Source organism: Cnephaeus nilssonii, assembly GCF_951640355.1.
Source record: "Cnephaeus nilssonii genome assembly, chromosome: 13".
Taxonomy (NCBI): domain Eukaryota; kingdom Metazoa; phylum Chordata; class Mammalia; order Chiroptera; family Vespertilionidae; genus Cnephaeus; species Cnephaeus nilssonii.
The window spans coordinates 63,219,381-63,236,667 of record NC_137084.1 but is presented as its reverse complement, the minus strand read 5'-3'; positions in this window follow the sequence as shown (position 1 = coordinate 63,236,667).

The window sequence follows — 17,287 nt, the reverse complement described above, 5'->3', positions numbered from 1 at the left end:
TTAAAATACACTTTCATCCTGATTTTCTCTATAAATACTTGAGACCCATACAGACCTCTATTTCTTTGAGTTACTGGGGAAAAATTCAGTTGCTTTACCCTGGATAGTTACATACCATGTGATTTCATGTAGTATTACAAATAACAGAAAAATACGGTATATCTAGACTATATGAGTTATTACACCTATTTCACATAAAGAATTCAGTTATAGTAAAACACTGAAAGAAAAATCCAAAGCAGATAATATATAGCTTAGTAGCTCTTACATTTTTCTAGCATTTTTATTGCATGATTCTGTATGCCTTCTCACAGATTGAAAATGGAAATAAATGACAACCCTTAATTCAAATTTGCTACCAGTGTCAATTTTTAAAATGAGTTTCTTAAAATAAGTTGACTATTTGCTTTGGAAAAAAAACAACAACAATGTTTGGAATGGCTTTTGATGGAAAACTGTAAGTGCACAGATATTCCAAAAGCCAAAATACTTTTCTCTCTGATTATTTGAGTTTACATCATGGAAATCTCAGAATCGGGTGACATTAGAAAATGTATATCCTTAGATATACAAGTTTAGCTTAAATTTAATTTTTCTGTAACTTAAAAATCTAATTTATTTTCTATATGACCTTTTACCTCTCCCCTACAAAGCTTAGTCTATGAATATCTATGGATATAAATTTTTATCTATGGAAATGAATTTTAAAAATTTTCTCCAATTTTGTTCCAGATTTAATCTATAACCAAGTATTAAACATTTAGGCAATTTGGTATCTACTTTTTAAGAAATCTTTTCTATTCTATATTAGTTTTACAAGTTAAGAATTTATTGTATTTCAGCTTTTAATTAATCTGGAGCTATATATTCAAGTCTTCATTTTTATGGCAGTAAATAATATTTATAAATAAGCCAACATGTGGTATGGTGGTCAGAGTAATGTATATTACAAATAATTGTAATTTGGGAATAAAGATAGGCTGATCTCTGAGAAAGTTTAGAATCTGTTAACAAGGAATAAATGTAATGTACTTAACACAGAGCTTTATGAATAGAAAACATGGTTTAAATGTTAGCTAATTTAATGCAGTGACTGCTACATTCTGGCCATGTAGGATGGAGGTCAAGGTGTTTCACTTCTCCAATGAACATCTAGATACAACTGTAGAATAATTTCCAATACTTTCACAATAGAAGATATGAAAAATGCCCTAAATGCTAATGATACACATACTTAATTCAAACTCCTATGTTTATAGCAGCACAATTCACCATAGCTAATATTTGGAAACAGCCTAAGTGCCCATCAGCAGATGAGTGGATTAAAAAACTGTGGTACATCTACACAATGGAAGACTATGCTGCAGTAAAAAAAAAGAGTTCTTACCATTTGCAACAGCATGGATGGAACTGGAGAGCATTATGCTAAGCGAAATAAGCCAGTCAGAGAAAGATAAATATCACATGATCTCACTCATTTATGGAATATAATAAACTAATGAACAAAAACAGATTCAGAGACAGAGAAACAATGATTAGACTGTCAAACCTCAGAGGGAAGGTAGGGGAGGGTGGGGGTAAGGGGGAGAGATCAACCAAAGGACTTGTATGCATTCATATAAGCCTAACCAATGGACACAGACAACAGGGTGTGAGGGCATCAGTGGGGAGGATGGGGAGTACTGGGGGAATAAGGATACATATGTAACACCTTAATCAATAAAGAAATTAAAAAAATAAAAAGGAAGGAAAAAAAATGATCAGAGTTTATTTTGTCGGAGATTTCCTATGATATTAAAAGACAGAAAAAGAAGCCAGCTTTTAGGCACTGGAGAGAACAGCGATGTGGTAAAATTGACATGGTTCTTAATGATTTGGTTAATGCAAGCATTGCTACAGTATTTGATGCATCTTAATCACTAAACCACTGGTTATACAGAGCTACTTTATTTTAAACTTTCAAAATGAATAGTCTAAACACATAATATGGTGCTTATGGTTAAGCCTGAAGACTTCAATCTAAACTAGTACAAGCAGTACAACATATACAGATGTCACAACAGACATCAGAGTTAGATAGCCTGAGCTAGTGTGTGTGAGTTCTTGACAATTAACAGGTAATACATGAGATTCTGCACCTGGAAAAAGCAATAATAGTCCAAGATCTTCTAATAAATAATAGTTATTCAATCTCTAGACTTCGTTGTTCTCATCCAGAAATTGAGAAATATTGAATAGAATAATCCATTTAGTTAACAAATATTTATTTAGTAATTATTTTGTATTAGACATTATGCTATCTGCTCAGGATAGCAGATATTTGCATTTAAAATCTTGTGCAAATACATGTTTACAAAAACAGTTTAATTCAATAAAATGATGACTGTAAGTTAGGCAAGTTAAAAGGTTTAGGAGCAATAAGGAGTTGTTGAGAGAAGTATTTCAGTAGACCTTCAAGATGGTACCAGAAAGTAATGCTACATAAATTGGGTATTTCTTTTTTAAAAACATATTTTATTGATTTCAGTGAGGAAGGAAGAGGGAGAGATAGAAACATCAATGATGAGAGTATCATTGATTGGCTGCCTCCTGTTCACCCTCCCCACACCCCCCATAGAAATCAAGCCTGCAACCTGGGCAGGTGCCCTGACCAGGAATTGAACTGTGACCTCCTGGTTCATAGGTTGATGCTCAACCATTGAGCCACACAAGCTGGGCCTTTTTTTTTTTTTTTTTTTAGATTGGGCATTTCTGTCCCTCCTTAAATATCTTCTCATATGTTTAGCGTTAATGATATAATTAATATAAAGTCTTTGAAGAATTTTGAGGAAGGAGATTAAGATCAGATTGGCAAACTCTAAAGTTTCTATGATAGATACGGGCAATATATTAGAGGGTAATGAGATTCAAAGCTTACAAATACTAAAGAGAAGATATTACAGTATTCCCCCCTTATCCACAGGGATATATTCCAAGCCTCCAGTAGATATCTCAAACAGCGGCCAATACCAAATCCTGTACATAATATTGTATTTTTTATACATATATGCCTATAATGAATTTTAATTTATAAATTAAGTCAGTAAGAGATTAACAATAACTAATAAGAAAGTATAACAAAACAACATACTCTAGTAAGTTATGTAAATGTGGTCTCTTTCTCTTCTTCTTTCTCCAATAATTTTTCTATTTTCCAGTCCAAACCTATTCCTGAATCTGTGTAACCATCCCTTCCTTGCAGTCACGTGGTGTTAATTGCTTTAGCAGATCACTTGCAGAAGTCTACTTGTAGGCTTAATGTTTTCTGGTGCAACACAAAAGCTTTCTGGACGCTGTCAATCAGAATAGTTTTTCTGTCTATTCTTCCACACACAAACTTAATGCCTTTCCCATCCTAATTAGCTAGTGTACGTATCTTACACTGTGGCCATAATTTTTGCAACTGGAGTTGTAAACTAGCATGATTTTTTTTTTCTTCTTCACTATTTTTTCACCGGTAGATTTATTCTTACCATAGATCTTAGTAACATCAGCATACATTTTTTTTATTTCCTTATTAAGTCAAGAACTTTCACCTTTTCACTTAAAAGAAGCATGTTATGATTTCTCTCTGGCAAATCCAAATTGCCAGTATCACTACTCTTGTGTATGGGGGCTGTGATTAAGTAAAATAAGGTTTTCCAGGACACAAAATTGAGGTACCAGAACTGTTAATCTGAGAATATAGGTGCTACTCAGTGACTAATGTGCAGGAAGTGCATATAGCCTAAACCCACACAAGACAAAGGAGTGATCCATATCTCCAGTGGGACAGAGCAGGATGGTGGGAGATTTCATCACACCATTCAGAATGGTCCCTGATTTAAAATTGTTTATTTCTGGAGTTTTCTGTTTCATGTTTTTGGACTGTGCAGACTGTGGGTAATTGAAACTGTGGCAAACAAAACCACAAGTAAAGGGGAACAACTTTACAAAGGACCCAAATGATAGGTGAACAGGGGACAAACTAATACGCACTAATAGTTTTTACTACTCACTATTTACTATTTTGCATGTTTGAAAATAACTCATTTATTCAATAAAACAAGCCTAAAGGATACTAATATTATCATCTCCATTTTACAGATGAGAAAACTGAAATCAATACATTAACATGGTAAAGCTAGAATATGAACCTAGGCATTTTAGCTGTTAAACCTGTTTTATATATATCTCCTATCTAATAAAGAGGGGATATGCAAATTGACCATCACTCCATCACAAAGATGGTGGTGCCCAGTCTCCTCAGCCCCGCCAGAGTCCCCCAGTCCTTTTAGCCCTTGCTGCAGCGAGGGGCAAGCAGGTCCCCACAGAAAGCAGACAGCAGGGCCCTGCTTGCCCCTGGCCATGGTGGCGAGCCAGAGAGCAGACAGCAGGGCTCTGTTAGCCCCTGGCCACAGTGGCAAGGGGCAAGCAGGCCCCCACAGAGAGCAGACACCAGGGCCTACGGTGGCGTCGAGCAGGCAGGTCCACAGAGAACAGAGAACCATGGAGAGTGGGCTAACTTAAGCCGTCAGTAGGACATTCCCTAAGGGCTCCTGGATTGGAGAGGGTGCAGGCCAGGCTGAGGGACCCCCCCTCCCCTCTATATACTAGAGGCCCAGTGCACAAAATTTGTGCATGGGGGGGGGTTCTCTGAGCCCGGCCTATACCCTCTCCAACCCGGGACCCCTTGGGGGATGTCCAACTGCTGGTTTAGGTCCGATCCCAGGGATATCTCACAATTCTGGACTGTTACCTCCTAATTGCTCACCTTCCTGTTGGCCTGGTCACCCCCAAATTTCTCCCCTGTGGGCCTGGTCACCCCTCATGGCCCCCCCGCCGACCTGGTCGCCCCAGGCAGCCTGCTGTTTAGTCATTTGGTCATCCCTCACAAACCCCCTGCCGGCCTGTTTGCCCCACACAGCCTGCTTGTTCAGTTCTTTGGTCATCCCTCACTAATCCCCCTGCTGGCCTGGTCATAGGCAGCCACCTTGTGAGGGTGTGATGGCCAATTTGCATATTACCTGTTTATTTATAAGATACATATATATTACTATAATGATATAGGGCAGTGATGAAGATAAAAGGTTGTCAATTAGGTATACTGTACGAATAAATTTAATAGATTATGGTGCTTGACTCCCAGATGACTGGATTGAGGTAGGCCATTCAAAGAGGTAGATAGTCAAGGAAGCCATTCTTGGTAGAAGCCAATGGGACATGTTTGAACATATATTTGAGTTATATCTGGCAAATATTTATCAAACACCTACCAGTTACAGGAGACTCTACTAATTCTCTAGAGGTGTAAGTCTGCAATAAAAAACTAAATTGTAGAAGAGTCAGTACCAACATAACCCTAATCCCACCCCCAGGCTCCATTTAAAGTTCTATTCAGAAACATTATGCAGAAAAACATACTACTTTTACTGACCATTTTTACTAGCCTCACAAACGTAGGTCTCATTCCCATAAATCTCACAAAGAGAATGAATTTGATCACATATTCTTAATAGTAGGGCAAATGTCCACCATCTTCTTCCCTTCCTTTTTGATCCATCTATTCTACAACTTTATAGTTGTTTCAAACATAACAGTTGACTCTGCTTCTATTTAAGCCAGTGGTTCTCAACCTTTTTAATGCTGCGACCCTTTAACATAGTTCCTCATGTTGCGGTGACCCCCAACCATAAAATTATTTTTGTTGCTACTTCATAACTGTAATTTTGCTACTGTTATGAATTGTAATGTAAATATCTGTTTTTTCTGATGGTCTTAGGTGACCCTGCTAGCGGTTCTCAACCTGTGAGTCGTGACCCACAGGTTGAGAACCACTGCTGTAGAGCCTAAGACCATTGGAAAACACAGATATTTACATTACGATTCATAACAGTAGCAAAATTACAGTTATGAAGTAGCAACAAAAATAATTTTATGGTTGGGGGTCATCACAACATGAGGAATTGTATTAAAGGGTCGTGGCATTAAAAAGGTTGAAAACCACTGATTTAAGCAAACAAAGACACAAAACTCAATAACCTGGAATCTTCTGATCATTCTTGTAGTTTTCTTTCTTGGATGAAAGGGTCTAGATCTTATAACTACATCTGTAAAAGAGGATTTTTAAAGAGGACTGATCTTTTTTTTTCCTCCCACAATAATCTAGGTGTCAAATAAATGCTTTTAACAAACAGAGATCTCTTTATAAAGGCATGGCTCACATCTCTTTTAGCAAAAATGGCTGACTTGTTATGTTACTAATTCTATTTATGAGGATAAATACTATCTCTATAACAAGATTTCAGTTCCATGAGTACAATAGTTTAGTGGTCACCGTCACTGATTTAGAAATAAAAAACATTTTTATTGTGTTACTGGTAGGGAGAGTTCCTCATCCCCACCTGTTGCTTATGGGAGTGAAAATCTTGCAATATCCCCAAGAAAAAGAATATTCTGAGGTTCACAAGGGAGAATGAATGATTTTTATTTCTATGGAAATGCATCCTAAGTTTCCAAGTTCTCATTTCCCCTTGTCCCACCAAGGAAGAAAAAATGTAGCTGTGGCTTCAATAGGGCTAAAATCAAAGCCAGCATCCAGAGTTTCCATTCCATATTGGAGCAGTGTCCAAACCAGCATCAGGCTAGTTTAGCCTGTGTTGCCAGCTGCACTCCATCAGTCTATTGCATGCGGGGTCTACCTGACCATATGGCTATCAGGTTATGGAGGGAATATGGGCAGGAGCAAAGCCCAGGGAACCAGAGAGTCAAGAAATCCATGAGCCAAGAGCCAAGAGCACCAAGAGAGAGGACTTTGTTTAGGGGATTATGTATTCCCAAATTTGTGAGGGCTTGTAGTGGCAATGTCCATTCTGGCCCTCTGTTCCCACGTATGACTGACAGACACCTTCCCTAGTTACCTCAACTTCACCGAGCATGTGTCTATTCCCCTTTGTTGAAACTCTTCTCGCCCCTCCTCCTCCGCAGTGATCTGCATGGAATGGGCCAGTGAATCCCTAGGAATGCAAAGTTTGCAGCTTCTTGGTGAAGCTGCCCAAGGGACATGCCTATAATGTCTGGCTTCCCTTTGCTCCTTTCCTATTATTAATAGCTAGCTAATAAAAGCGTCAATTGGATACTAGTTCTAATACTTACATTTGTTTTGGGTTGATTTTCTCATCCTAAAATGGGAGAAAATAATGCTTTCCTCATACAGTAGCTGTCTGAAAGGTATGCGAGAATGAACTTAAGAAGCCCAACATAGTGCTTGTCCCGAAATAAAAACTAAATAAAAATTAACAAGTAATTATTACATTCATTTTGCACTCTTATTCTCACAACATTTTCTTTTTTTGTCCATTCTTCTCCAGCATGACTCAAAATTACTACACTATTTTTCTCATCTATCACCTTCTTTTCTAGGCCTTCACTTAGCATTGAATTTATCTAGAACAGATTCCACATTTCTTTTCTACATATTTTAATTCAATAAATGTTTTCCAGTAGGATGTACTTCTCCTTGAGAGCTCTCAAATTCTGAGACTGAAATGATTTTCCTACAATGCAATTTGATCATGATTGTTACCAGATTTTCAGTATTAATAGGACCTGGCTATGCTCTTTTGCATGGGATTTATACAATTGCCTTTATTTACTGCCTCTTTCTTTCCCTCTCCTTCTTCCCTTTCACTTCACCAGAGTCAATTGAAGATCAGTTACAGCAAATACAACCTCTTCCAATGCATAACCACATAGCTGCACATCTTGCATCCTTGTCTTGAATACATCTCCTCATTTCAGAAACATCTTATGTTTTTTAAGATACACAAATGACACCTCTGTGAACTACAGGTAGAGTTGGTCACCCCACAGAACCTCTTTAGGTTTTTCCATAGCACTTATTATTATGTTCTAATTAAAGGTTTATGGGAAAGTAAAGTTCAAATTGCACCACCTATGGCAGTTGCTAAAAACAATCCTCTCCCCACTGAAGATCATTATGCAATCAGTGTCTATCTGCCTCCTTCAGAACATAGTCACATTTCTCCTTCTGACACCGCTTGAATTTTTCAAGGTGATTATTATTATTATTATTATTATTATTATTATTATAAGAATATTTTGTGTGTATCCCTTATTTTCTAATAAGGCCTTTGTCACTGCTTCTAAATTCCTATTCTGGTTACCAGCTTAAATTTCTGCTTTCACCTAAGAACAAACCTTACCCTGATTTTGCGAATTCTAGTCACAGATGCTAAAGTCTGTCCCTGAACATCTTCGTAACTGGAGCCGTATTACCACTTAGACCACATCCTAGTCGTTTTGAATGTTTAATATTATGCTCCCTGGGTTCCCAATCGATGTTGGTACATAAAGTAGAACTTTATTCTCAATTCCCAGGTGACAAAATTTTGTCTGGACAACAGCCAGAGAATACAATAATACCTGCCAACCTAAGTAAATACCACTCTCCATACCTGTAGCTAGATCCATACCCACATCTCTTCCACTTCTTGTATGCATTTATTTTTCACTTTCTGGTTTTTGCTTCTTTGCACTATGCATTCCTGCTGGATTCCCACTTCTGACAGGTATAAGTGATGGCTCCCAGGGGAAGAAACAAAATAGAGTCTATTAAAAAATCTATTCAGTATTTTTAAAATAATGGTTGTAGAAATGCAGTTATTTGGGAAGAATGGAGTGTGCAGAGGCTTTTGTTATTTCCTAAAAATAAACACCGAAACAATAAAGGTACATAAAAGACAGACTGAAGGAAGACGGCATCACTCTTTCTAATCTTTTCACTTTGGGAAATTGTGTGCGAAGAAGAACAATAAGGAAAACAAGCTTTCAGATCCAACCTCTCACATTTAAAAAGCTCCGATTTCTTCCATTTTGGTCATGTCTATGGAGTTTCCACCAGGAACTCTAACAGAGCTTTCCCCTCTGAGAACAATGTTACTAACAGGATAAAACGTTTGCACTGCATTACCTTCCTCATCCCATCCAATTTAATGCCTTTAACTTAGCCACTCCCTCGTTTTCAAGAGTTCCCAATTCCCCCTTGCTTCCTGCAAAGTATCTGTGACTCTCCTTTGAGAAAGGCCCCAGGAAGTAGGCTTGTAAAGGTCTAATGGACTCATCAGATACGGTTCTCAAATGTTAAATGCCACACTGACATTCAAAAATTCATCTTGGGTCCCACAAAGAAAAAAAAAAAAAGTCATGCCACTCAGTGTTCAGAAAAGCACATTATCTACTTAGTGAGGATAAGAAATCTTTCTGGTCCTCAGCAGCATTCTTAATCTTGATCAAAGAATAAAGAATGCAGCATATTCGGCGGCAAATTACATTGGATTTTATTGTTTCGAAAGATGTCTGAAGAAAACAGCTTTCATCAATTTCTGCATATAACTGCTATTACATTTGCAAATATGTTTGATGATCAAAATCCACTTGGCCTTGGTACTACATACTTAGCCTGGATAGGATTAAAAACTTGGAAGAAGCTTAGAAGTAACAATATTCCCGTCCACTTATGAGATTATGAAAAAGTAGAGAACTGCTATTCTAATTTTAGAATTATGTGCCACACTCTATTTTAGGTCTTTTCAGAAAAGGAGCTGCTGTCCTAAATAATTCTTTATTTACATGACAATTACTCCCAAAGGGAATGAGAACTTTTGAAGATGCAGCTGTGTCATCTTTTTATTGCTGATGTCTATCTGATATTGTTGTGTATTTTAGGTACTCAATAATTTGTTGAAAGAGTGAAAATAATCTTTAACACAGAGGGTCCAAATATGTGAGTCTTTCTTCCCTTGAAACACATATCCACACTGGAAAAGCTTCTATTGTGCCTCTTATCTCAGCTTGCCTCACAAAACCACATTCTTTGAGAGTATTGATATTTTGATGAAGTTTGTGCCACCCTAGACATTATACACTCATTGACGCAATAAGTCTCTACCCTCAACCACTGCCCATCCACACACACACTATTGACAGTTTGTTATATGAGGTCAAAATATAGAAAGCTCATCTTCCGTTTTACATAGCACATACTTTAAGCTAGAATATAACCTGAGTTTACGATGGTTTTCTCAAGCACATGTATGTGATTGTCACATATGTTACTGCAGATGTGAGGTTGGGAAACAGAGTCTTTAGAAACCTTAGATGATCCTAATAAATCCATTTGACTGATTAACTGCTAAGCTTAAAATATAAAGAAAAAAATAAGTTTCCATTTTACTAAATTCCACCCCCCTCCACACCCACTGCACACAATTTTACATTAATAATCCAAATTCACTTGTTCCATTTTACCTTCTTGGAACATTACAGCAAATAATAGGTAGAGTCACAATCCCCTATTGAGTTGTAGGATATTTAGGTTGGGCCAATATAGAGCCAGAATTCATCCCTTGAGAAGTCTTTTTCTTCCACAGTTCAACTCATAAGTCCCATAAATGTTACTGCAGCTGTAACCCTATCTTGAATGAGAAGCAGGTTTTGCTGGAAAGATTTATCCTTGTCATATAAGATGGCTTTATAGCCATCCATACCATTATTGAGCTAACACTGAGGATGTAATTTTTATTTGGGGAAAAAAATTAAAAATCTCTTTAGGGAGTGTGACGAGTGGAGGTGCTTACTTATGTGCAGTTACATCCATTGTTAAGGGGCAATTAAGAAGAGATTTCTGACAGACACTCCAAATAGGATGGCCCTCACCCACAGCTCTCCGTTCCGAATTCTTTTCCTCCTGCTTCCTTTTATGAAGCCCTTGATCTTCATGGTGGCTCCGTATAAAAACTTATTAAAACACTCAACCTAAAGCCATACTGCTCCCACAGGGAATTACGTTTTTTTTTTACAAAAATCAAAGTCTCCAGCTGAAGGAATCAACGGCCTAGGCAGGATTTCAAGAATGTCAAATGCACCAATTAGCCTCTTAAAAATACTTTTGTTAAAGAAGCCTTTTCCTTTTCTTATGCCATAGAAGAAAGCAGTGAAAATAGAAATAACATTTTGAGTTTCTTGAAGGCTAAGCCCTTTTAGCCAGGGCATAGGCTGACCTTAGCTATTGAAAGTAACAGTGCAGAAACGGACACGGCAATTTAGCACTTCCAGGTATCTTGTTGGCACAGTATCCTTTGTTCTACCTGAACACTCCTCCTCTGCTCTGATCATTCTTTAACTGCATCCTAAACCAGGGCTTCGCAGGTACTTGAGGTTGATGAACTCTAATACATCCACGGGTTCAGATTCTCTGGATTAATCCTTTTTTTATCCTTTTCTTATCTCTTCTAAATTTCTAGCAACTTTGCAGTTATTCTAGGATACTCATAGTTCAGGAGGAAAAATTAAAAAGTATTCACCTTAAGGAGTTTAAATGCAGATTCATGATATCCTAGGACTAGGACTGTTACTTATCTACGAATGTAAAAGTCTGATAATACAAATGAAGAAGCTGACTTCAGGAGAGGGTAAGTGTTGGCAAAAGTTAACTGCTTACTAGAGAATTGGTTCATGCTATTTTATGAGATCATTTGCTTTAATAGGACTGAGTTCTAGTTTGAATCTCACTACTTTTCCTGCTTAAATGCTTCACTCTTGTCCAAGCCAGTGCTACAATTCACTCATTTTCTATAGAAAATCTCAACATACTGGTGGGTTATGATTACTTTTGAGAATGCACGAAACTCTGTTTTTTTTCTAAAAGTTTTATTTATTGATTTTTTTTTGAGAAAGAGAAACATAAGTTTGTTGTTCCATTTATTTATGCATTCATTGGTTTATTCTTGTAAGTGCCCTGACCAGGGATCAAATGGTAGATCGAGACAATGTTCTAACTAGCTGAGCTACCCAGCAAGAGCTAAACTCTATTTAATACACCCTCCAGAAATCCAAGCCAGATAACTAAATCTGGCATTATTATACATGTAAACATGAATGAGTTAAAATAAAAAATTTAGAAATTATTGAATTGAGTACATGTTTATATCCCAGTGCTCAGCAGAATGTTATTAATAGCAAAGAAGATAGTAGATGAGATTATAAATGATCATGAGAGTGAAGAGTGATTAGATGGTATCAAGCCCACAAATATACAGATCCTACCCTGAATTAGCTACCATTTCCTTTATGATTTATGCAACAAAGAAGTGCATAGAGATATGGTAATGGGGGGAAATTGTTATTTTATCTAGGCTTATACCCTAACACTTTATCTTTCAAGGTTAGAGAAGTTGTATAGTTCTATGAGACCTCCTTTTATCCCTTAAGGCTAAACCTCAATTTAGGGATTTAACCACCCTCTGAGCCCACAGAAAGAGAATGGAGTGCTAGAACTAGCTGGGTCAGCTTATCATTTGTGCAGAATTCATGTATTTTTATTCCTCTCAATGAGAATAAACCAAAAGATGACCAAGTCTCACTATGCAGATTAACGGCTTGAGCCTGCTATATAAAAGGAAAAAAAGAGAGTATGCATGTACAGTATATTAACATAGTTACTGTGCAAAGTTAATATGGGCAAATGAGCACCACAGAATCAAACTAATCAGAATATTCTTCTCCGTGAATATTTTGTAAGTGTGATGAAAGCATTTAGGAGGAACAGGAAAAAAACTAAATTCTTCTAAGCATCTATAGACATATACTGATTTCGTGAAAACAAAAATCATATTCCAAATTCTCAATCTCTTGGTGTGCATGAAAAGAAATAAGACTTACCTAGCATAAGTTAGCTGCCAAGATTCAATATAACATAGATTCAATAAAATTCAATGCAAACCTCATTTATAATATGAAATTACTGCTACATAAATTGTTCCTATCTTGAAGACATATGTTCTACTTCAACCCTATAAAGACAAGAATTAGAAATTCCAAATTTCCAAACCTTAATGCTATTCTCCCTCAGAGGAGAGTGTTTTCCAGGCAATAAATAGGTCGACCATTGTCCCTGGTTTATATTTTTAGCATAGGTCAAACAGTGACCTCCAATCCCCTGTAATGCCAAACATATTATTAAAGAGTTCAGGTTCCAGTCATTTACATTTCAACAAGAAATATGTTTTCCTCTGATATGTTGGCAGTGGTTCAGTGCCAATGACCGGCTTTCACACATTGACGTTCGCAAGGTTTTAGAGCAATTGGCTTGAAATTTGGAACACTTATCTCCAAGTTTCATGCCTCTGGTATATGAAGAAGTGCTTTTATGGAATTCTGTTCAGTTATTTATGTTCAATTTGACCTCCATAAAGTTCTAAGAAATGAGAACACTGTTAAACTGTAAACAGTTTTTGCTTTAAACACAAGTTAATTTATTTTTAGCCTATTATATAGAATCAGATTTGAAATAGACACATTCATGTTTATGCATTGCCCTCATTAAATCATTTTAATCAACAAACAACACTTTTGAAGCCGCACATTCTATTAAAATGCTGCAATGTAGAAAAGGGAGCACATGAGGAATCTGCATGGAACCAAGCAGGATGATTGTTTATTAAACTCTTTCAATTACAAGTCCTATTTTTATTTTCTCTCAGTCATTTTGAATGTCACAGATTATATGCATTTTAAGCTTTCTCCTGTTTCAGAAGTGTCCCAAATTGGGGCAAAGGAGTTCACATGGAAGCAATTTAATCCTGATGTTCTTGTATAACCTTGGGAAACTTCCTTAATTTCTTTGTGTCTTAAAACTGGGATAAAAACATAATTTCTACCTCACAATGTTGTTATAAACATTATATGTGAAAATGTATATAAAATTCTTACAATGTATCCTATGTCATAAGTGTTCAATGAAATTTCAGAATTAAAAATAGATAATGAAGAGGTGACTTTTTTTTATTTTATTTCGTTTTACCCTGTGAAGTATAGGTGATTTAGCATTTAGGAAATTATTTTAAAAAATCTAAGACATCCTATCATCAAAAGTTAACATAAATGGTACAGAACATGTTCTGGCCATTTAAGAAAGGTGGAGACGAACAACATTTTTATCTACTGATGGACACTTGGGCTGCTTCCACAGCTTGGTTATTGTAAATAATGCTGGAATGAACATGGGGTGTGTATATATTATTTTGAATTAGCGTTTTGGGTCTCTTTGAATATATACCCAGAAGTGAAGTCACTGGCTCATAAAGCAGTTCCATTTTTAATTTTTTGAGGAAACTCCACACTGGTTTCCATAGCTCCAGGGTGGCTGCACCAGTCTGCATTCCCAACAGTGCACTAGAGCCCTTTTCTCCACATCCTTGCCAGCAGTTGTTCATCTATTAATGAGAGCTATTCTGACAGGTGTGAGGTGGTATTTCATTGTGGTTTTCATTTGCATTTCTCTGATGATTAGTGATGTTGAGGAACTTTTCATGTCTATTGGCCCTCTGTATATCCTCTTTGGAGAAGAGTCCATTAGGTTTTCTGCTCACTTTTTAATTGTGTTCTTTGTTTTTCTGGCTTGAGTTGTCTATATTCATTATCAATTTTTTATAGTAATCCCTTATTTGATGTTTCATAAAAACCAAGGTACATGTACACAAGGGAATACTATTTGCTCATAAAAAAAGAATGAAGTCTTACCTTCTGCAACAACATGGCTGAACCTATAGGGTATTATGCTAAGTGTGAAATAAGTCAAACAGAGAAAGACAAATGCTATAGAATTTTACTTCTATGTGGAATCTAAAGAACAAAACAAAACAGAAATAGACTCATAGGTACAGGGAACAGACTGGCGATTACTAGAGGGGGTTGTGGGCGTGGGTAAAAAAGGTAAAGGGATTAAGAATTACAAATTGGTAGGAACAGAATAGTCAGTGGGCTATAAATTACAGCACAGAGAATATAGTCAACAATACGGTAATGAGTATGCATGGGGCCAGGTGGGTACTTAAAATATTGGGGGAACTACTTTATGAAGTATATGATTATCTAACCACAGTGCTGTACACTTGAAATCAAAGAGAGTATTAAAAGTAAACTGTGATTTAAAAAGTAACAAAAGACAGGTAAAGATTAATACAGACTAGAGTCTGAGCCTATCCTCTCAACCTAGCAAATGTGTGCTTTCAGGAGAAATCAGTCTGTTTTCTAAAATGGTTTCTCATATTTAAATGATCTGTATCTCCTTGGAGTATTAATATGAGGTAAAAGTGTCTTCAAATGGGAAGTTATATTGTAACTTAATATTATTGTCTTTAAGAACATCTCAGAAGACGTGTGATTTAAACAACTTTGAGAAACAGAAAGAGGGACTGAGGAATTTACTATAAAATGCTTGCTCTCTAGCATCACTATTTAGCTTTAGTATTATCTATCAAAATTACATTTTGAGAGTTAAATAGTGTCTATCAGGGTAAAACTTAGCTAACGGTCCCGTCAGTTTTGATATTAGTTGGATATGTATAAATATGCATACTTTTTTTTATCAGATGGATGATTTAAATTAAGTTTTGTAATTACAATGCAGATCTTTCATCCACAAATTAAAATATATTATGTAAATACCCCAAATTAGATTTTGGGTTTATTGTAATAAAGATTCACACATGGCTAATGAGACAATATGACATTTATATTTGCATATTGTATTAGTTTTTGCACGATTATCAAATTCTGTGCAAGGTTTTATAATTTAAATGAACGTACTTTGAAAAGGCACAATCAATACAAAGCTTGATGTTTAGGTAAATTTACAATGCTGCCCTGTTTAGCTAAAAGTGACACTTACTTGTATTTATCCCAACTGCTCTGATTTAATTTGGATAGTGTGTGATGATCTGCATGAAGATGATCCTCCGCTTAAATTTATTTTGTTTACATTCTCATATCTGCCATCCATCTTTGCTTAGGGGTATTCGTGTTCTTCTCTAGCTTTTTTCCTTTATGAAAAAGGGAAATGGCTGTCTCCTTTCCCTCAATTGTACCCTAGAGTGCTATGCATAGAGTATATACCATGTACTAAGGAAAATGGATCCTGTGGGGATCAAACCTAATCAATATCAGCTAACCAATGAAAATAAACCTCACTCTTAACATAGTCCAATTATACTCTGGGAAATAACACCCACTCTGGAGCAACATGGTGCTCTTCTAAGCTCCAGCAGATTTTAATAGGATAGGACTCCAGCGTGATGGTCAATTTTATGTGTCAACTTCTTGACTGCCCTACAGGTTGCCCAGAATATATATTACTTCTGGTGTGCCTGGTGTTTCTATATGAGATTAACATTTGAATTGGCAGACTCAGTAAAATAGGTTGATCCCCAGTGTGGGTGGGCATTACCCAATCCATTGAGGGCCAACATAAAACAGAAGTCTTGAGGAGGAAATGACCCTTTTGTTTCCTGACTGCCTCCTTGAACTAGGACATGGGTCCTCTCCTGCACTTTGACAGTGATTTATATCATTGGTTTCCCTGGTTCTTAGGTCTTTAGACTTGGACTGAATTACACCATGGTTTTCCTGCTTGCCAATGGCCGATCATGGAATATCTATCTATCTATCTATCTATCTATCTATCTATCATCTATCTATCTATCTATCTATCAGCTATCTATTCTATTAATCAGGATTCTTCAGGAAAACAAAACAATAAGAACAACAAATAGATATAGGTATATATTAGGTATAGATATATAGGTATATATAGGTATAGATATATAAGTATAGCTATATATGTATAGATATATAGAGAGAAATATATCTACACTAGGGGCCCGGTGCATGAAGATTCGTGCACAGGGGGTGGGTCCCTCAGCCTGACCTGCACCCTCTCCAATCTGGGAGCCCTCAGGGGAGCCTTCTCCAATCCAGGAGTTTCTGTCTGTCTTTGCATTCATGTGAGGGAATTGTCTGAGACCCCGACCCAGTTTGGTTTGGTACTCACAGAATAATAGAGGTCTTTTTTTTTTTTCTTTCCTCCATTGGTGGAGATTTCCTAGAAGTTGCAGTATATCTTCCCTTTAATTTTTCCTCAGCACTCTGACTTTACTTATGCCTCTCACCTTTGCTTTCCCTCCATCCCCCACCCACAACAGTAACTTGCTCCAGGCTCACTTTGCTCTAGTGTCTAGGAGATCCCACAATGTGTCTGCCACCAGAACTACAATTCCCAGCATTCCGGGTGCTTCCCACACTCTTGGTTTACACTTCCTGTCCAGGGGCTGCACAAACAAAAAGGACTGAAAACTCCAGCCACCCCCAGGCCTGGCTATCAGGACCAGACACTCCAGTGGCATCCCCAGGA